This window comes from Zosterops lateralis, assembly GCF_965231275.1.
Source record: "Zosterops lateralis genome assembly, chromosome: 5".
NCBI lineage: Eukaryota > Metazoa > Chordata > Aves > Passeriformes > Zosteropidae > Zosterops > Zosterops lateralis.
The window spans coordinates 7,719,191-7,741,481 of record NC_139766.1 but is presented as its reverse complement, the minus strand read 5'-3'; the positions used below and the strand labels follow the sequence as shown (position 1 = coordinate 7,741,481).

Below are 22,291 nucleotides of genomic sequence, written 5' to 3'. Positions count from 1 at the left end.
TTATAGGGTAAAAGTGTTCACAGATGAGCATGACAAGCAAACTCAGCAGCCTTGAGGGGTGAGATCTTCATTCCCTTGGAGTCACTTTCATGAGAAACCCTCTGTGATCCCACGGCAGAAGGGTCTCATTTCTAGAGGTGCTGTTGGCTCCTTGACAGCCATGACTCTGCCAGACACAGGGGTTGCCTACATCCTTTCAAGAGCCAGAGTTTCAGTGGGTGTTTGCCTTTGCTTGGAGGCCTATGGCAAAAAGCTTTCTGGTCCTGGGGGAGTGGCAGGCCATTCCAGCAAAGATGAGCCTCACACTGCCAAATTCGGAGTCATTTCCTTCTCCCAAGTGCTCGAGGCTGTCTGGAGCAGAGGCTGCACTGGAGGCTCATCTGCAGCCCTCAGAAAACTTTCCAACAAACAGGAAAGACCCACAGGGAGGCCAACGAGAGGCGGAAATCAGTCCCTCTCTGACCTTTTGTTCTTTCCCTCCCCTTTTGTCTTAAAACCAACAAGGCGTCGCTTGATTTGCTGCTCTGAGAGCTGCCAGATGGAAGTGGAACTCCTTCCTTCGGGGCCTGAGGTGAGCCTGGAGGGCTGAGTGGCTCAGCTCACTGCCTGGCTGTGCCTGGAGCCCATCTCCAGCTGGAGACATGCCACCTGCCAGCCCACACTCCGACTCACTTAGAAGAGGACAGACAGTCAGTGCCCCCACAGCCCCTGTCTGCAATGGGGTTTTGGGGTACAAGGGTGCAGGGCATTATCTCAGCCCCCTGTCACTTTTTGGTTTGTTTCCTTCAGTAATGTTGCTGATGTGAAGGAGAGGGAAGCCTTTTGTTTATGAAATGTTCTCTCCAGCTTTTCACTGCAGTGTCCCACAGTACCAGAAGGTGGTCAGGAAATCTTCACCTGTGCTAATGAGGGGACAAAGAGCCATGGCTCCACAGCTCTCTCAAAGCAGATCTCTTCAAAATTGAGCAAAAAAGGGCTGGTCCTCTTCTGTGTGATCTATTCCAGCCCTTCCAGATTTAACTGGCCTCTGAAAATATGAGAAAATTCTGTGATGCAGAATTTGTCCTGGAGACTGGAGGCATGGTATAGTGATAAGGATACACTTAAGTTGTGTATCCTTAAGTTGTGAACAAGAAGTGGGAGTGAGGGCTCGCCTGCATGCCTGAATTACCAGGTCTCATTTCTCTCCACCTGGCACCTGTCTATCCCCACAACTCTTTCCTGTGTGGGTACATGCCCTGATGCCCTGTGTTTGAGACATCTTCCAAGCACCATGAGGCTTTGAGTCTTTTCCAGGTGGAAGAAGAGCTCTTTTCTCATGCCCTAGGTAAGCTCCTGCCAGCAAGCAGTATCACACAGTGCAGCTGTTCTCAGGTTCTGTAGTGCTTCAGCTGACCTTCTGTAACTCACCTTCAGCACTTGGCTCTGCACCCACAGACACTCCCGACTCCTCTGTCAGCTGGAGTCCCACTGAAACCATGATGGGAGTTCCCTCCCAAGACCCCTTCTTTTCCTCCTGCCCAAGACTCCAAAAGAGTGTGTGAGGATTTGGATCCATTGCACACCTGCAAGGCACTTGGCTGCAGAGAGCCACAACATGAGGTTGTTATAGTCTGTGTGGCTCAGTGGGGGTGAGGTGGTTAATGACTAACTTGTAAAACTGCTCGGTGCATGGGTGAACTGAGTAGGTGTTTTCAGAAACAGCTGAGCCAGTTTCCCCTGTCAGGACGGGCTTGGGTTCTGGCCAACTTTCCTGTCACACTCTCTGCTTGCAAAACTTTGTGGGGTTGAGTTTTGATTTCTGAAACCTGTCAGGCACAACTAAAATGCAAAAGTGGCATTGCTTGGTTTTGCCGGACTCCGTGACAACATTTTCTAAGAAGCAGAACAACATTCTGTAAGTAGAAGTCAAAGTATTACTGCCAAAAATACTACTGCACCCATGACTCACACATTGGTTATACTAGGAGTAGAAGCCCAAATCCATCTGGATGATTGTTATCATACCAAGAGCTCAAGGGTCTGGATGTAGTGTCTGGAAAAGTGGGTTTGAGAATGGGTGGGAGTTCTGAGCCCAACCATTTTGACATCCTAGCTCTTAATAACCCCGTGTTGTAAATCTCCTGGTATATTTAAGCACTTTGTATGAAAATCTTTCTAAAAAGAGTTGTCCATCAGACACAAAATTGTTCAGCTGTCAGAAAAACACTTGGCAGTCCAGGTCCCTGCCTCTTATGGCAACACGTGGCCCAGAGATGGAGAAAGCTCTTCATGATCCAAGAGGCAGACAGCTTTTCTTTCACTGGACTCATTACCTGGGAACAGCTACAGGCAAGTCAAATTTTGTGCACCAGCCCAAATTTGGCCCATGGAATGTAGTGTCCTGTCCACTGCTCTTGGTGCCCAGACCTTGTCCTCCAGGCCGTTGAACCTGCCACAGCCCCTGACACTGATTTTTCTGCAGAGAGCAGAGATTTCTAGAGCAATTAGTTCTCTTACAAAACTGGAAATAGGAGTTTCCACCCACTGATACTATTTATAAGTAAACAGTGGTGGCCTTAAACTGGAATCCCTGCTGTTTGCCCTCCTGATGCCACTTGAACACTACATGGTTGTTACAGTCCCATCATGGAGCCTGTGGGTGTGAAAGATGCATCTTATGTTGAGCCATTTCACTTTTATTCTTATCACACTTGAGCACCTGTGAGTCAGAGGTCTGTCTCTTGCTTCCTTCCCTTCTCTCTCTCTCCTTCTGCAAGCTGAAATGGAGGGGTTTTCTGGGGGACCTTGTCACATACATGAAATTTGGCCATGAAAAATGAAATATTTAAGTGCTGTCAGGCTGCTAATTGCCCTGTCTTCTGCACAGGTTATGGGTGGCACTGGGGTGCACAGCTATGAATTTTTCAGTTATGCTTTTTGCAGGGAACCTATGCCAGGGTCAGGGGAAAGGCAACCTACAGATGGAACAGCCAGTTTCTGGTGTCACTGCATGTGGGGACACACCCCACCATCAGCTCTTTGCAAGCTGCAGAGCTCATGCTGTCACTTGGCACACAAATGCCACTCCAGGTCTCTGACCAGCATTTCCCTCCACAAAATTTGAGGGTGTGCAATGGACTTTTAATTTTGTTCTCTGCTCTCCTCTGATAAACCCTATCACTCTCCTTTTTCAAAGCCTCTGGCCTGGAATTTTCAGATAATTATTCACAATTATGTCAATTCTTTTTCTGTGTATGGATAGGATGATTCCTCCCACATAAATTAATCTCTGTTTATTGAGTATTGACTTTTAACTGTGGCTTCATTGCCTGGCTACTCATTGTCATCTTTCCACAATTACTCACATTCAGGCTTAGATCAAAAAACCTTGGATAACTTTTAATACTTGATCATTGGTCATTTCACCCATCACTCATTCTCTTTCCAGATGACTATGATTGCACTAAATACCTGAAATTCCAGCACAAGTTACAAGGTGTTGGGGGATTTTCCAGAAACTCTTCTTCTGTTATATATGTCAGAATATACAAATGTATGCAAAAATATGGACTCCTATGTGTATGTGTGCATTCATATCATCCTTTATTCTTCTTTTAATTCCCTATGTTTTAATCTGGTATGACTTTATGATAGTCCATGACAATAAATTATTTGGAGACTTTACTAATTATCAGTGTTTTTCAAAACCCAGCTGCAGTGAATCAAGCTGCTCTATCCCCCATGGCTGGCAATCCTTCCAAAATATCAGACAGTTTTCAGGTACAACTTGGCAAAAACTACATTGGCTTCCACTGATTGATTGATTGATCCATTGAACAATCTATTGACAGCATTACAGACACACTGGTTGGGAGGGACCTCTGGGGATCTCTGATCTAACCTGTATTCAAAGCAGGCCAGAAGAGGTGAGGCCAGCACAGCCTTTGTGTCACCTACCCTGGAAAACTTCCAAGAGTGGAGTTTATACCCCATCTCCAGTCACACATCCCAAAGCTGCCAGTCTGAGCCTTCTGAACTGCAGCTGGGAACCTCCTCTGCTCTCCTTTGTTACTGCCTCTTGCCAGACCCTCTATCACTGGCAAGAGATTGTTTCCATCACTTATGACTCTTCTTTCAGTAGTTTCAGTCTGGGGATTCTTCATCCTTGAAGATACTCAAAAGTGGAGCAGACAACTCTGGAGGTGATCCTATTTTAAGTAAGAGTTGGTTTAGGGGTCTCCAGAGGTGCCTTCCATCCTAAATTATTCCATGATTTTGCAATTAGGCTGAGCTCTAATAGGTTCCTCCACAAGAGACATGAGTCCAAGGTGACATATTAGGAGGTGTCATCTACTAAAGCACAATTCTGGCATCCCAGGTACTGTTGGAAGTTGTCCAGGCAAGTAGACTTGAGAATCCTTGGCATGCTGGAGCAATGTGAACAAGCAGTTTGTCCATGTGTTCTGATAGTGTTTCTGGGATGTGCCTGTCTTGAGCAAGAGGCTGTAAACTGATATTTTGTCACTCTCTTATCTTGGATTGTCAGTCTATTTCTGGATCTGGTACGATTTATAATAAAATAGTGTCTGGAAGACAAAGCTCATGTCAGCCCTTACCAGCAGGGCATTCTCCTGAAGATAAAGAGCTGGAAAGCAGCATGGTAGGAGCACAGAATCCTATCAGAGCCAGCAGCAAAACACTTAAATGCTGAAATAATTCAGCACCTGCTTGGATCAAGAACTATCCATATGAATGTCATAGATCTGTCACAGACTTTCAGGCTAGAAGTGACCATGATGTTCTTTCAGTCTGACTTCTCCCATGGTTCAACCATACAACATCATTTTGTATCAAGTTCAGAGTTCCCAAATGAGCTTGTAGTGAAACTCTTAAATGAAGGACTGAAGGACTCCATTTTTAGGAGATCATGGTAAGGTTATCCTCACAGCTTGGAAAAATACTCTCTATTTCAGTGCTTTAATTGAGCTTCCATCCTCTGGGATTTGTGTTGGTGGTTTGTTTTAGTTTGCTGGTTTTTGTTTTATTTTTTTTTCTGGATTAAGCATTCTTCTAAGTTTGGTTTCCAAGAAATATTTTGACCAACTTTCTTACCTTTTTAATACCCATCATATAACCCAGAAGAACTATTTCTGGCTGAGCTGTAGACATTGCAGATAACCTTGACCTTTGCTTGTTTCTGCTACCAGCGATCCTCTGTAAAACAGAGATAATACCACTTCCCTCCCTCTCACAGGTGTTGGCTGTTCAAAAAAAGAGACCATTAACATTTCTCAAATGCTACAGTGGGAAGCCAATATTAAAGCAGTCAAAGATCAGAGGCTGGATATTGCATTCCCAAACATGGTTTCATGCAGCAATCTTATCCACTGGAAACTAAATTCTCTATAGCACTAGAAGATATGAGCTGTATTTTCATATATGGATATTGTTGTTCAGAATGAAAAGGTGTAATCTAAAAATGGTTATGTACATCAATAACTGGATACATTGAAAAAGAGAAGGTATTTGGTGAGAGTAGAGGTTAATTGTTTCACTTGTAAGGGACCTTGGGATAAGGCATTGCAGACCTTGTTAAGAGTACTCATAGGAAAAGGCTTTTAAAAATGTAAAAACTGAAGCTGGTCTATTTGAGTCAGTTCATCTGTTTACTCTAGAAGGGGCTTTTACTTGTAATGGAGCCAGTCATCTCAGCTATCAGCCACACCATTTACAGTCAAAGGCTAGACCAAAATAGCTCCTAGGTCCTTCTGATTTTCTATTTTTGTCAATGATCTACTTAAATGCTGACTATATTCCACTTAGGACACTCGGATCAATCTAATTGGCTAAGCATCACTGAGCTGCACGGTGGTGGGAGAGTGGATCACCTCTCTATATTTAAAATGTATGTACAGGAGGTGTCCTTGTGGTGAGTGGCTGTGGGCAGGCCTGGCACTGCAGAGTCATGGCAGGGACTGGGGAAGATGCTCCACGTCAGAACAAGGCTGGTGTCTCCCACAGTGTTGCTCTGTGGTGCCAAGTGCTACTCAGAGATGAGTCAAGAAAGTGGATGCTCTCCCTCTGCCACCTCCATGCTGGGGTCACCCTGTCCTGAGAAGCCACCAGGGATGGATTCTGCTTTCCTGGTGATAGGGAATGACTCAGTGGTGTGGGAGTGCCCTCAGCCCGCTGTCAGGGAGCAGTCTCTGCTCTCAGCTCAGCTATGGCCCTTGTCTGGAGGCCTGAGGAGGTGCTCCCCTGTTGTCCACCATTTTTGGTTATTCATAAGGGATGTAGGTGGCTTTATTTATCTGGTGCTCCAAACACAGCTGGTATTTGGGCTTGAGCAGCAGCCCAGAAATGCATCCACATTTCCATACAGAGGAACTGAAGGGCTAATGTCCTTGCCTTTCTGCTACCCTGTTGACAAGTTATCATCAGTAGAGCTGTCTCCAAGTCTGCATTGCAGAAATCATTTATCCTCTCTGGCAAAAACAGATATTGAATCAGAAATATGAGCCTTCTTCCAGATTATCCCGGGGTGAAGGCTTTGGTCATGTGTCCTGTGTAGCTCCTGTAGATCATTTGTAGGTTGACAGAGTGATTCAGCATTAACCAGCATTAATCAGTAATTATTTAGTTGATTAGTTTCAGCTAAGCAGAAATGTAGAAGAGGTTGGGTCCAGCTACCAGAGTGATTCTCTGCACACTTGCCTGTGTTGTGCCAAAGAGCCTCACTTCTGATTTTCAAAGCAGGAGGAGATTTTTTAAAATCCTCCCAGAGCCCACCATTGTTGTTTATGACACTATGTAGACTCTAAAGGAAAATTATGGAAAAGCAAATATCCTCTTTATTCTTTAATGTAACCAGCTAAAACAGATGAGTCTTCATGTCATCTTTGGGGAAAAGATTGGGCAGGTGTGTGTTTGAAAGCTGTTGGGCCCTTCAGGGGGATTGTGCTCAATGTCACTGAGTGCTCACAGCCTTGGTTTTGTTTGGAGAACGTGAAGATTTTGCAGAGTTACTTAATAAAAACCAAATCCCAGCATGACAGGACCAGACACATGAAAATCCTGGTAGTTTGGTCACAGGTCCCATGTCAGGTCATAACTGACCATGGCAAAACAAACAGACTCTTTAATGTCATTCTGTATTACTTTAATTAATTAAACACTGGGAAACCCAACTCAGAGCCTAGGTCTCTCCTGGGCTAGTAATTACAAAAACTGCTTTCACAGGATTATAAGTAGCAAGGATTTTTTGTTGTCCTTGCCTTGCCTTTTCTCATTTTTCACCAGTAAGAAAAGTTTCATAAATTATTGCTTTTTTTCAGAAATTTTTTAAGAAAAAATAAATGGGTCTGGCATTTCCACCCACCCATCTTGGATTTCATTCAAAAGTGCTGTGTTCAGGATAATATTTTGTCCTTGCCAAATGGGAAAATTTTGGATACCATTGTGAAATATAGGTGTGTTTTGTCTCTTCCTTCTGCTGAGGACATGCTCTATGTTTTTGTTAATGGAGTTCTTCCTGTTTTGGGCTTTTCTGGTATCCTATTAACAATATACCACAGAATATTTTAACTGGCAGTGTTAGTAATAGGCAGTATGTAAACAGATGTTTTTCTTAAAAGCTCTGCCTCTGATACCTGACAAAAAAGTGTATTAAATGGGTAATAACCCCCAGCTCATGCAGTGTGTAAACTAAACCCTTACTTTGCAGCAGTAACTTTCCTGGTGTTATCCTACACGCCGTTCTAGTGGCATTAGTGCAGGATGGAAAAGGAATGGAAATTTTGGTTTTATTTGATTATATGATACGGGGAAAACTTGTGTGGCATCGCTGGTTTGAATTTAATAGCATGGGCTCTGCTGGTAGGCTGTTTCATTGCTCTTCACTGACCTGTCCTGCAGCTGAGGACACAGGAGGTCTGAGCAGATATTTCCTCTGTGTCTCTCAGAAAAAGGAACAGCATTTGCAAAGGAAATCTGCACTCAGAAAAAAATAAAGTTAGTGAAGTTTTCCTCTCTTTGGGAACAGCTTTCATTTAAGTCTAAGCCTTACTTTTAGTGAAGAAGGTACTCCATGGTTACCCAAGCCAACTGAGAACTGGACAACCTTAATTCCTGGAGATTATGAATGCACCTTAATAGCAGATTTATTGCATTTTTCTGTCCTTTCCCATGCATTGGTGGTTGGGTGCCCCTGGCACACTCTCTGCTCTAGAGGTCATGGGGTGTTCTGGAGGGGTGGGTGGTCACCAGGTGAACAGGTTGAAAATAAATAAATGAATGTCTGGGGGGTGTATCAAATTCAGGTCGCCTCATGTGTGACAGGGAAGAGCACGGCAGGCAGAATGGACGGGAACAGATTTTGTTTAAATTTAGCTGCAGTGTTGTGGTTGGAAAAGGCTGATGAAAACTTGCACTTAACTCCTCACCTCGTACTGCTCCCCCCAGTAGGGTTGTCAGCCTCCAAACACAGCACTGGTGGTGCAGAGCCTGGGCAAACACCCTTTAAATAACCTCTTCCCTCCTGCAGACTGTTTTGCTGAGCTGTTCTGTTTCTTCATACACAGCATCCGCTTGAGCATCCACAACAGTGGCCAACATTTTAGCATGTGGAGGAGTGGAAGTCCCACACCAGAATCAAGTGGGTCATGAACTGCTGTGAACCTCCCTGTCAGGCAACCACCATCTGCAATTTTGGTCATGTTCCATGACTCCCCTCCCACCCCGTGGTCCATGTAGGAAATACAGCAGGTAAGACAAGCTGATCTCACATCTCTTGAAGCCAATTGAACCATGAAGCCACTCTGAAATGCAGAGGAGCTGATCCTACTTTCCTGTTCTCCTTGCTCTCTCCCAGGCCTCTCACTGCACAGGGCAGGTGGAATCTGGGCTTCTTGTTGACAGCTGTTTATCTCCTCAGCTTCGCTTCCCCATGCCAAGCCCCTCTGTTTGTTTTCTGGGATATGATGCCTGCAAGTATCCCCAGTGCAACCTTAGCTCAGGAAAAGCTGACACAAGGTTTTGGCATCTGATGACTCCAGGTCCCCCAGGACTACCCCCTCTATGAACTTCCTTAACTCTGAGCAAGTAAGGGAGGCCACTGGAAACTGTGCTGCCATCATCTTCCTGTCTGCACGGAAATTGTGGATTCTCCAAACTGGTATTTTGCCAGAAAGTTACAGAGGAATCATTGCCTTCCCCAAAATTAGGAGATTGCCATGCTCATCTGCATCCCAGGTGGCAGGAAAACAAGCAAAGAGAAAACCTTATTCCCTATCCATCCTTCCCACCCCAAAAGAAATAGTCCTCTGAGTTTTCCTATGCTGGCACATCATAAGCAGCAGTAATGTAATTTTTTTCTAGGCACATCCTGAGCCTCTGACTTTCCAAAATGAAAATGCCAGTCCTGTCCCTGTCACCATCTGCAAACCTTCTAAACATGGCTGTTGTCCCCACTCATGGAGGTGACAACACGGGGACAGGGCTACTTATTTTGTGTAGTCCTACAGAAAGTACATCAGGTCCAGTGGAAACGAGCAGTGGATTTCACTGGAGAAGAGTGCTGCAGACTGTCATCTCATCATGGCTGTTTTCCATGCTACTATATTTGTTTTATTTTTGGTGACAGGATTAATGACTCCTTAAATGAGTATTGAAAGCTTCCTCTTTTTTTCAGTTTAATTGGAAAAATAAAGGCCTTTTCAAAAAGTTGTATGCCCCTGTTTTGTGAAGTAACAACCTGGTTTTTATCCCCTGTCCTTCCAGGTTACATCCACCATGCCCAATGTTTTTTTTTTTTTCTGCCCCAGGGATTCAATTGCAGAGTGTGTTAGACACCCTGCAGAAAGAACCCCCACTTGTGTCTGTGCTGCTCAGCTCAGGTCAGCAGGGTTTGCAATAGGGATGGACCTTGAAATGGACCTTGGATGTGTTGCAGGTATCTTTAGACCTTCTTCCAGGAAAGGAAGGGAACGCTTGGTCTCTCCTTTCTGTGCCAAGATGAAATCAAAATGGTGCACTGAAAAATGAGTAATTGCTTCTGCTCTGAAGTTTTTGGAGGCCTAATACTGAAAATATGAAGGTTTAGGGCAGTGTTTTTATTCACACTGTAATGGCCAGGAATTGTGTTCTCACTGAGGCTGCAGGACTGAACACAAGTGAACTGTGCATTGTAGGAGCTGGGGGAGCTGGGGGTGTTACTACACTCCCATTTTTAAGTCCCTTTTCCTTCTCTTCCTGCACAAGAAATGAGCCCAGCTGCCTGCCTGGGGAGAAGACCTCTGTCAAAGCATGCTCACTGACAAATGAAAGCCCCCTGTGCTGAGATTATGAGGAACTTTCTGGTCGTGGGAACCTTTAGACAAGGATATATGAGCCTCCTCCTCCTGCCCTGGCTGTGACCTTGGCTCCAATCCCAGTCCTGCAGCACCACCACAACTGGGGCAGCTCGTGACTGCTCTTGGCCACAGACCCCAGGGCCCCAAAATGTGAAATGTGAGGACAGAGCTCTAGGCATGACCTCACCTGATGGACATAAGGTAGGAAAAGCTCCTGGAGCATCCTTGTACCGTGACCTTTGAGGAGCAACATCCCAGAGAAATGCCATGGCATGGAACTGAGAGCTGCTGACCATCAGGAGGGAGTCTAAGGAAAGGTGAACACCTTTCCAAAACAGAGCATGTTGCAGCTGCCTGTGGCACTGCCTTGCAAAAGTGATGGGTTATGGGTGTGGGAAGAAAAAACTATTGAAAATAATAGCATAATTGGTTGTCTGGCAAGCTGAAACTTCAGCAGAAGCTGTGATTATACTTGTCACTATCTGTTAACCTTCAAAACAGGTGTTGTGTGTTTGAGGTGCCAAAACAGTGCTCAGGCTGCAATCTGTGTGTGTGACAGGAGCATGGGCTGGAGGAAGGGCTGGGGGCCCTGCCAAATGGGCACAGGGGCAGAAAGGGGACAGTCCTGGGCAGGCAGAGCGTGTGACACAAATGGATTTGGCTGGCTTTGAAAGGGGAGCATGTCCCAGCATTGCTGGGACCCAGCAGGACCTGTCCCCAGCTGACGGCAGACGGTGCTTCAGTGGGACCCCAGCAAAGGGTTCTCTTTTGTAGGCTGATTTAACAGCTGAAGGGTTTGGGCTAGGTCCATTAAAGTTCTCAGATTACTGAGATCTGTAATAATCAGCTGGAGGAACCTTGACATCTGCCACGATTTTGGATTTTTCCTTGGTTTTAGGAATTAGGACTGTAATGCTTTGTTACACTCTTGGTCCAGCTCAGTGTCTTGCTTGAATGTTTGTTCTTGTAAGAGCCATAAAAACAGTTAACATTTTGTGTTTAATATTTTTTTTAATAAACAAATTAAAATGCAGTATTTCAGCAAAAAGAAAGAAAAAAGAAAGGGATGGAGATCAGGAGATTGTAAAGTTGTAAGGTGCTAATCATGCATTTGGCATGGCTTGCAAAGCAAAAAGACTGTCAGCACACTTGAAAATCTCCTCATCTTGTCTAACTTAATGTAATTAACTTTAAAATTCAAACTCAATCAGGGATGAAAATGTGCTGATACTATACATATGAGCAAGATAACTTTGTGTCTGAGTTCCACCATGGGAGTCTTTTTAAAGTAATCCATGTCAGGTTGAGTGTTTTTAAAATTGCACCTGTATCATGCCCTTGTCCCAGATAAGAGCAACTCAGAAACATTCTCATGTGAATGTGCATGACAGTCATTAAGCAGAAATAGCTGATTGTTGACATAACAACAAGTTTACTTTAATTGTTGATGAAACTCCAGAGCTGGTATTTTTTATTCCTTCTGCTGTTTATTAAACAGATGTGGGTTTGGGTGTGAAGTCAGCAGGTGTGGAGAATCTGTTTCTACCACCAGAGTTGGTGCTGCGGGGCATTGTCTCAGTTCGGGGTCCTTTGTTATACCGTATTTTGGAATATTGCAAATCACAGTGTGATAACTGCATACCCATAAACAGTCTCCTGGCAGCGTATCTTGATGATCAGAGATGTGGTGCAAATGTGCCTCCTTCCCTCAGGCGTTCTCATGCCGTGCACCTCCCACCTTGCTCCTGAAAGTGGAGGAGTTCACACCGAAGGTTATGGCTCAGGGTGACCTGAGCAAAAACTGCTGTCATTTCCAAGCTCGCTGCTGCAGGGCAGGAGTGGCTGGGCTTTGTCTGTCTGGGCAGGACAGCCTTGGTACAAGGGATTTGCAACCCCTGCAAGCCTGGCTCCAATGCTGTTATTTCCCAGCTGGAGATGGAATGGCACACACAGCATTTGGGAGAAGATTGTCCTTTTCCTTTAAGAGAGTCAGGCACATCTAGAAGTAAGGAGGAATAAATTATAAAGAGCCAAAAGCAGACTGATATCAATGCAAAGCTTTGGTTTTACTAATCCTTGAATGGTGTTTGCAAAAATCTTAGTGTAGTTGCACCCATGAGACATTAAGATTTGAGGGTACAGAGCTGTGAAGGAGAGGAGTTTATAAAAGCTGAGGAACTCTGGGGTCTTTAAAAGAACATTTCCTTTAAAGCAGCAGCAATGTATTCTCTGTGGCCCTTGGGAGAAATTTTATTAGAGAGAAACATAGATTGAAGCATTGCCTTGGAAAAGAGGGCTCTGTTTTCCTGCTGCAAAACATTGGATCAATTTCTCTGAAAAAATTAGATGTTAAAGGGACTTGTGTGGAATTTAACCTGCTGATAAGAGTGAGTGCATTCTACAGGAAAATAGCTCTCCAGATCTCTCAGACTGTGTTGGTTCCATTTCCACTGACCACAATGGAAATTTGGGCACTTTGCTGTGCTCCCTAATCTTGGATCCCAATCCCACCCCTCAAGTCACAGACAGTTTTAAAGCAGGTGTGATGGTTCAGAGTTTGAAAGTGGGTTTCATCTCCATATGGTGAAAGGGCTGTTGGGAAATGCAGAAACCGTGGCACAAAGCGATGGCAGCACGAGCCACAGTCACTCCCTGAACTCCGTAACCTGCCATTGCACGCTCCATCTGGGACTGGGGACTATTTCAGAAAGTTCAGGACAAAAAGGGAATTTATCTCTTCATCTCAAGGAATGGATATGCCTTATTTCAGCAGAGAAATGACAGATTTTAAAGGAAAAAAAAAAGAGGAAGCGTTTCGGTTATTTTTGGAGAGCATGCTTCATGCCTGTTTCTGGCTTGGGTGGAAATTAGATGGAACTGACTGTTTCTCTTCCACTTCTTTTGCAAATTCTTTATTTCTTTATATCAGAGGTTAATTACTGAAACCTATGTAACAAGAGAGAGAATTTTGTATCAGCTCTGATACAGGTGTTTTGGATTGCACTGCTTTAAACACTTAAACCATTCTTAAAAGAGAATACTGACAAAAAGCTATTACTTCATCATCACAACTAAATAAAAATTTTACAGATTACAGCTGGTAATTTAAAATTAAAAATTAGGTCAAATCATACAAGCATTAATTAAGACCTCCTTCATCCTTCTAAGATTGATAACAAATGTTTTTCAAAGAAAGTAAGTCTGTATTTTGTGTCACATTTTTCTAAACCCCAAATATTTCTTACTTGGTGAATACGCGGAATATTTCCCATCTTTTTTGGAGATGAGAACAAGTGAAATCAACAGGTCTTATCTGTCTCTGTCTTTGGCAGTGATTATATAACAGGAACTTTTTGAAGCTCTGTTTTCCATAAATTGCAAAATATTTAGAGTACCTCCTTGAAATCTTTAGTAGTTAAGTCTTGTAAAAATTTTCTGTTATTGCAACCCTTAGTGAGTGCCAGGCTGACAGATTTATGCTTATTTGATCATTTCCTTCACCCTGTCCAAACATTGCAATAGTATTTGCTTTTTCTCATGTTTCTGCCACTGCTGGGCCTGAGTTACTAAAAGCAGCATCCAGAGGAACTTCCTAACCTGCACTTTTAGTAGTCCTGGTGCCACGTATCTGGTTGTTAAAAAGTTACTTAGTAGTGACTGTTTTCTTTCCATTTTGATAATGACCTGAGTAGAAAATATTCATTCTTTCCTTATGATATAAACATGTCCTGGTTTACTCCTGGGAAGGGAAGATACATATTGGTTAAACACTTCTGATTTTTTGCATTATTACTGATTATTCTGGTGCTCTTACTATTCATGGGCTTTTAGTATTAGTAGGGTTACTCTTGGTCCCAATGGACTCAAACATCTGTCCCTTACTGCCTTTTTTTTTTGTCCATATATATTTCCTTGCATCCTTTTGCTTCCTTATTAATTTTGTATAGCTCCAGGATGTATTTTCAGTGTTTACAATATCTGTCTTCTAAACATCCATCCATTATTATTGCTTATTTTTCATCCATTTCTATTCTAGATTTTTGGAACCATGCTTGCTTCTTTACATACAGTTTTAGTCTGATTTTGTTGTTATCTGGTTTTTTTTACATCTAGCAAAATAATTTTAAAATTTTCATTGCATGCATCACATTTAGTCTTCAGTCCTTCCTTACAACTGGCTTGTACTTGTTTCAGCTTTGTGAACCTGGCTGTGTTGAAATACCATGTGTTTTTAACTGACTCAGACAGGGATCCAACATAATCATTTCCACCTTAGTTACCGTTAGCTTTTATTTCTTGGTTAGAAAATTGTCATCTATGATTTGTAGAAATTCCAGAGGAGTTACTACTACCAGCAGGAGATTTTGACATATATCATCATGAGTCAATTTTCCCATGACAGTCCTGCACCCATGGTAGATAAATGGCTTTGGAGCTGCCCCACCTAATTTTGAGGGTGCTTTAGCATTGAGGCAGGCAGCTATTATAACCTCATTTTGTGCTTTACCCATCTGGACATGATCAACAGGCAGTCAAAATCATTTGCTCCTGAGCTATCAGTGCTACAGAAGAAATTAATGCCAGCCTTGGTCTCTTTTGCACACCTGATGCTCCTCTGGAAGGTTACATTCACTGCCTCCACCTCACTCAGAAAAGTAGATAATTTCCCTTGGTTTCATTAGCAGAAATTAAAAATAACAGTTTGACAAAGAATTTTGAGAAATATTTCACAAATGTTGATGAGCATTTTAATTTGTTCTTCCAAGGATATATTTATGCACATAAAACCTGTGTTTCTCCACCTCTCGCTAACTTTAGTTATTCTCACTAACTTTACCTAGAAAAATGCTTTATCTTTTAATAAAACTTTTGTTTGAAAAGTTGCAAATGAGGGAGATCAAGTCAATTGTTTTCACAAGGCTTCTTTCTGAACTGTGCTCTTAAAACACGGTAAAGATGGAAGCAGTGATAAGAACTTCAGAAGCTGAGTTCCACTTGGTGTGTGATCATTGTGCTCATCAGCAAAGGCAAGAAGAAATTGTAATCAGAAAAAACTGAAGAAATGAAAGTGATCCAGAAGAGGATCCTTTTGCATTCTACTTTTGCTTATTTGTAAGCCCAGGCTCTTACCACCTTCTTGGGTTCAGCAGACCACACACAGAAGAATTCACAGCACTTGGTGTCAATTTTCAGCATTGGAAACTGCTGGTCTAGAAGGGGATGCACAGGACAGGGGTGACATCCCCAGGAGCAGGAGGCCCCATGGTGGTAACTCTCAAGCCCCATGCCCAGGGGCTAAATGTTACTGAAAGACAAATATTGACTTCTGACAGAGTTTGGAGAAATTCATGTGGGTATTTCCAAGAGCTTATGAATTAACCAGAAATGGAGATAAGTCCTAGGCTATCTATTTCATCAGCTAAGAAACTGTTGACTGAAGCCTAGCGTGAGCCAAGTACCTACATGCACTGTGTTTCAAAGAATTAATCATATCTTCAGATGTGGAGCTTGCTAGTTAGTTTAATTACTGTCCTTTTTTTTTTTTTTTTTTTTTTTTTTCTTTCAGTAGCTAAATGGATCCAAAGACAATTCATTTTTTTAGTAGATGAAAGAGAAGCAGGCCTCAAAACAGATAATGAATTTCTTCTAACTCGTCTGGAGACTGAAGAGCCATAATTCTGATTGATCAGATATGGTCTGCCTCAGAGAGGCACCAGATGTGGTCCAGATTTTAAATAGATGCTGCTACTGTCAAAATGCATTCGCTCCCTCCTGGTGTAACAAAGTGAAGTCCATCTGTCTGGAGTTGTGCACTTTTTTTAGTGGTAATAACAGTTAACATCAACAATAAGCTTTGTCTCATTAGTATCACATAATCCCTACTACCAAGTCCCCAGTTTCTGGTCCCCATATTATCTGCCATGGAAAAAATAAAGACCACAGCAGGAGCTAAGAAGGTCAGTGCATTCTCAGGGTAATCAGCTGTAGTAAATTCAATTCTGACAAGACAAGGCTTGCAAATGTCTGGGGAATTAAGGGATCATCTATAATTTCATATGTTGAGTGGGAAAGTGTCCTTCCAAACATTTATTAATTACAGATGAGGGTGTGCAATGGTGATCATCCTTGGAGAAATTTCTGCTGAAGCAAAGCAAGAAAAATAGATTTAACTGTTTGCTGCTATTTCTAAAGGAAAACTACTGATCTTCTCACTTGGCCTTGCAATGGTTTCAGTCAGTATTCTTTCTCTCCCAGTGTTTGTTGCTCTGTCTTAGCAACAGATGCCTGCCACCCCTTATGAAACCTTTTGCATAAAGGGTTCCCACTGTAATCAATGGAGGAACTTGCCTTGGCTTTAGTCTGGCTCAGTGCCCTCACTCCAGGGTTTGCACTACTTAAGAAGTAACATGTAAAGAACAACAGACAAAAGGGCTTCACATTTAGAACTGAACTTTTCACTTGAAGATCTTGGAGCACTTTGGAAAACTTAATTACTCCCCTTTGAGGTCTGTGTTGTTCTTTCTGTTTTACAGATGAGGAAATTAAAGCACAGGGAGGTCAGAAGGTAACATTTTCCAACTTGGGCAACTGAAGGTAAGCACTTACATCCACACCTTCCTTCCTTGAGAGGAAGTCCTCAACACTTTCACACTCTTTTTGCATCTGTTTTTTGAAAGTGTGGGCTATATCTAAGCCAAGAGCTCTCAAAAAGTCACCAGAATTATGGAAAAGGCCATTAAATTGTATTAAAAATAAGAGATATAAAATGTGTAGCTCATTCCCTTAGTGCAACCAAGAATGAGGAGGGGCAATGAAAACAAAATGCACTGGGGACTAAATATCCAAAGAGGAAAAGAACTTCAAGTAAAAGTATAAATATGAGAACAGATTTATCTTAGTTGAACACAAATAAGCATGGACTGAAAATTAGGAGATGATTTGTAATAATCAGAGAAGTGAGGTCTGGGGACAGATGGGAGCTTGGAGGAGAATAATGTCACTCAGGTTGAGATGAAATTGGATCAGAATCTGAGATATGAAGGAATCCTGTACCAGCATTTCCATGGTCTAGCTTGTGGTTCCACGTTGTGTTCACAGTATTGTAAACCAGGTTCTTCACCCACACATAAACTCCAGGACAAACCAGTCTTCCCCCTTTCAGGGCCCCCTGGGTGCTTCTTTAGGATCTGGGTCATTTGGGTAGGAAAATTCTATTGGTGCCACAGGAAAAAAAAGAATACCTGGTGACACCAAATACTGCTCTCCCTTCAGACCTGCACTGCCTCGTATGCCAGATTGCAGCTATTGTATGAAGAATTTTCAGTTCCTTTTTGTGCCTGGCGGCTGATTGAAAGTTCATATTATTTATGGCAGAAAACAGCAGTGTACTTTTGAGCCTGAGGAAGCTGGGAAAGTGCAGTGGGTGTCAATCAATTAAGCTATTCAATTTATTTATGAAACAGGACAAAACAATGTCTAGGATATGAATTCCCATCTCAATGGGATCCCCCCTGATATAAAATGTCAGAGCTGAAAAAGGGTCAGCTCATGACCCTTGAATATTCTTTTAAACTATTTGCAAATCAATACCTCTTCTCTGGGTTTGTGCAGGGACCACCGTTCCCTTTTATTATAAGTCACAGGGCATAGACTGCTTATCAGGGAGTATGGAGACAGATCACTGCACTAAAGCAGCAGCTGGCTTTGGAGTCTGGGCCTGACTCTCATTTCTGGGGCGGGGGGGGAGCTCACTTCACTATACTCTGGTAGAGTAAAGGATTTAAAAGTGAGCATAATTATGAGTTTTGCTGACTCTCAGGCTCCTTAATATCTGCTGGAAGAGCAAAGAAATCCTTTGCCATGCATGCAGTTGGGCTTGTCTCCTTACTAGTCCCTATATCAGCCAGGAACATCATCTGCCATTTTTTCATTGAAGTTTTTTGTGTCCCTGGGTTTTAGGGTTGCAGTCCCAAATTGTCACCCTCTCTCTCTTAGCAATAACCTGCTGTACAGGTAGGGCTTGAATGGACAGATGGCCTGATCCTCAGCTGAGCATCTGGCCTATTAAGCTCTCTAAAAAGGCATCATCTTTACAAATCCCAGCCTTAATCTCATTGCCCACTGTGTGACCCATGGGGGTTTCAGATCAGTGCCAAAGAGGGGAAGAGGAGGAGAAGGAGGGCAGCTGGAGGATCTGTGGAGTCAGGGGAAGGGAGGTGCCTGCAGGGCAAGTCTCTGAGCTGAGTGCTGGGGATGTGACCACTGCTCACCATGAGGAGCTGGAGAAGGTCAGCAGGTCCTGGCTACCTTGAGCTCTCCTGCAAGGAGGACATGCACAAAACGAATCCTTGAAATAGTGGTCCAGGCCTTTGGATAGGTGTTGTCTAAGGGACCTCCCACTGAATCTTCTTCGTCCATGCAAAAACATGGCATCATCCCAATGCCTTTCAGCAGCACTTGGGCCAGCTCAAGCCAAGACAGGTGAACTGAGGATAAAACAACAGGGGGAATGCCCAGTTGCCTGCTGAGCTTTATCAATGGGAGCTTTTTGCCAAAGGGAGATGAAGAACACAGCAGTTTGTAATGAAGGGAGTTGTTCATGCCAATGATCCCATCTCCTAACAGCATGCTGCACCTCATGGGTAACCAGTACACAGCTTTTGTCTAGAAGGCCAGCAGTGTGGCATATCCTGTGAAAAAGGGACTCTTTCTTTCACTTTGCCCATTAAAGAACAAACCTTGAGGCAAAAATTTGATAGTGTTAATAGGGAAGAATTTCCAAGTTGAACTTGCATAATATTGAGTGATGTGAAAATGGTCAGCTATGGACTGGATTTGAGGTAGATCAGGTCCAAATGGAAGATGATTTAGAGCTCACTTGCATTCTTTTAGAATTAAAGACATTAAATTGACCATTTGAGTTCTCTGAGATTTTCCCCTCAAAATATTCAGAATGAATTCCTTAAAAAAGGAATAGCCACAAATGCATTAAGTGCTTTATGGTAACTAAGCATAGAGATGGTGCCCTTCTGTTTTTCAAATCTAAAATATTTTAATGTATTTTTGAAAGATCAAGGTAACTTTTATTATTATTATTATTATTCAAGCTATTTTAATGCCTGAAAAACTGAGTAATTCTGATATTTTGAGTTTGTGCTGCTGAAAAAAAAATGTATCAGTGAAAGTCTCCTCTGTGTCTGTTAAAGAAAATTTGGACACTACTTCATCTGCAGCTTTGTTTGCACTCAGTAATTCTGGTGCTGGCCTGTAATGATGGATGATGGGAAATGTGAAACAAAAGCCCCCAAAGAATCTGAATCTCTTGTTGTTCGGATTTTTTAAAACAAGATTTTCCTTTAATTAGTGAATCTTGGAGAAATCACTGTTCACTTGGTCTAAAACATGCAGTGAAATCCTACATCAACCCAAAAGAGCCAAAAGGAAAATGAACCTCTAGGCACGAGCAGGTATGTAATACAAGCTTTTTTTTCCATTTATTGCAGACAGCCACTCTTCAAATTTAAGTCACTCATTCCAAATCTTGGTTTCAGGCTTTCATCTAGAAATGTTATTTTTGGACATTCTTAGATTAAATGCATATCGAGTTCTCTAAAATACTATTCAAAAGGACAATTCATAGAAACAGTTTGACTCTGATATGCCTAGGAAGGTGATACAAGCATATCAATAATCAAACAAGATTGTTCATGATCAAAATAAGAAACAAGCAGTTAATTAGCTATCAATTCATAATTAAGATAAAGAAAGCAAATCCAAGAATAAGAAAGAAATATCTAAGTTCTATTTATAGGCATATAAGCAATATCTTTAATATGATATTCACTGGAAAACTTTCTGGATAGTTCTACAGTTGAAAAGTGAAACAAAATTGTGTGAAAACATCTCAAAAACTGGAATATTAATACAGAAAAGGAAATTTCCACTCAGCCCAAGGTTTGTTATTAATAGACGCTTGCTACACAATACTTCTTAGAAATAGATTAGGAGTTGAAAGTTCACCATGATGTAGCTACAAAAAAAAAAAAAAAAAAGAAAAAAAAAAAAAGCTGATGAATTGCAGTTGTTTCCATCTAAATAAAGAGTAACTAACCAAGGAACCATCTGTCGGTGTATGATTACCAACTTTCTTTTTGTCTTTCAAAGCAGCCTGAGAAATCAAGGGCACTGGGAGTAGAGGGGAGAGCACACACAGGCTGCAGGCTTGCCAGCAGCCAGCCCAGAGGGTCTGATCCGATCCTTGCCTTTTTCTCTTGCTGCACTGATTTCACACTGCTGGTTTTCATCTGGCATGCCTCTATATTTCAAATACATGCTACACACTGATAGGGCTATTCTGCATTAAATGTGGGTGATTTTGGTACAGTTGAGATCTGAAAAGTAAAACTTTTCTAAGAGAGGAAAACCTCAAAGTCCCCTCTCTCAGTTTGTGAAACCAACAGAATAATATTAATTCATTTTTTCCCCTGTTATTGTACAGCAAGAAGCCTCGGATACCCTGAGAAAGCATATCCTTAATGGTTTTCTTAAGCCTGAATGCCCTACTAGCAGTAAGAAAGACAAAGCAATAAGATCTAAGGCCTTTTAGTCTCTAAAAACAGTGTAGGTTTTCATGCTGGAAAAATGAGGGATTTATTCCTTTTTTTTTTTTCGGTCACATGAATTCAGGGTCAATGTACAATTTCTCTTTTTGTTTCTATTCCAATGACCACCTATTTTGGGGTGCTTTATTCCCCCAAACCCCATCTGACTCTGATCAAACTCGCCGCATCTGGCTCTTTGTTGCTTTGCAATGTCTGCAGCCACGGACCCACAGCCCACACAAAACCCAGCACCCACAAACCACCCTTCCTTTGTGAGGGAAGAGTGATGGACACCAAGAGATTTGCCAATGAAAGCCTGCTTCCATCCTGCCCCAAATTAAATTTTTTATCTTATATTTTTACAAATCCCCTGCCCATGACTCCATGCCTTGCCCTCCCTCAACTCCTCCAGCTGTTCTCACGCCCCCAGTACCCTTGCCTCAGGCTCAGCCTGCTCAGCTTCTCTCCCTGCTGCATTTCTCCTTGTCCCCAGCCCTTAATCCATACTTCCTACCTCTGACCCAGTGGCTGGGAGCAGGTGGAAAGGCAGGTGATAATATAAATATTTATGTCAGGAAGTCTGTGCTTGGAAATATTTCCTGGTGGAGTTGTCACACTCAGAAAAAGTTATAAAAAAACCCCCAAATCCCAAAATACACATACAAATCCACAGAGAGGCATATTTCTTTTGCATGGCCACCAAAACAAAGAGTCCCTCTGAATAATCAATAGTAAACCTCAGGAGCATGAAATTCAACAGACCTGAAGTTGCCAGGATCAGCTACTCAGTGAATTTCTATGATGAGAAGCCAGACAACAATTACTATACTACAACTACACAAGCAAAGCAACTATTTACATGTACATCTCGTCAGTTCAATATGTTGGTTTCTGACTCTTGTCAAATGTAAATAGGAACAGTCCTACCAAAATTTCTATTTCTTTTACAAAATATGCTGATTTACATGTTAGTGTTGCACCAGCCAGTCCAGCATCTAGGTGTTAGTGAATATCCTATGGCCACAGATTTAAGCAAGTAAAACAATTTGCAAGCAACTCTAATAAGCACCATCCCACTGCATGCCTGGAAATTCTTTCAAACTCATTGAGCAGTCAGCAAATAAGATACATTTGTCTCCCATTAAAGAGTAAATTGGAAATACTGAGAGGAAACCTATGCATGGCTGTGATTTGTTAGAGAGTGTATTAGCAGGAGCAGCCACAGTATGTTTAGCAGTTGGGTATGAGTTAAAGCAGGAATTGGAGTGAGAGGAACTATTTTAAATTGTATCTATTAATAATCTGAAAGCACATTTTAAACCATCAGCAGTCACAGCCATCTTTGACTCTTCCAAGAGG

At 42.4% G+C, this 22,291-nt stretch overlaps 1 long non-coding RNA gene across 1 annotated transcript; it reads left to right on the top strand.

Annotated features, from left to right (window-relative positions):
* The first annotated feature begins 1,786 nt into the window (after nucleotides 1-1,786).
* LOC310909591 lies at nucleotides 1,787-19,798 on the top strand. Its single transcript, XR_014590112.1, has 3 exons — nucleotides 1,787-1,897; nucleotides 16,865-16,925; nucleotides 19,696-19,798. It is a non-coding gene; the product is annotated as an uncharacterized lncRNA (long non-coding RNA).
* The last annotated feature ends 2,493 nt before the right edge of the window (nucleotides 19,799-22,291 follow it).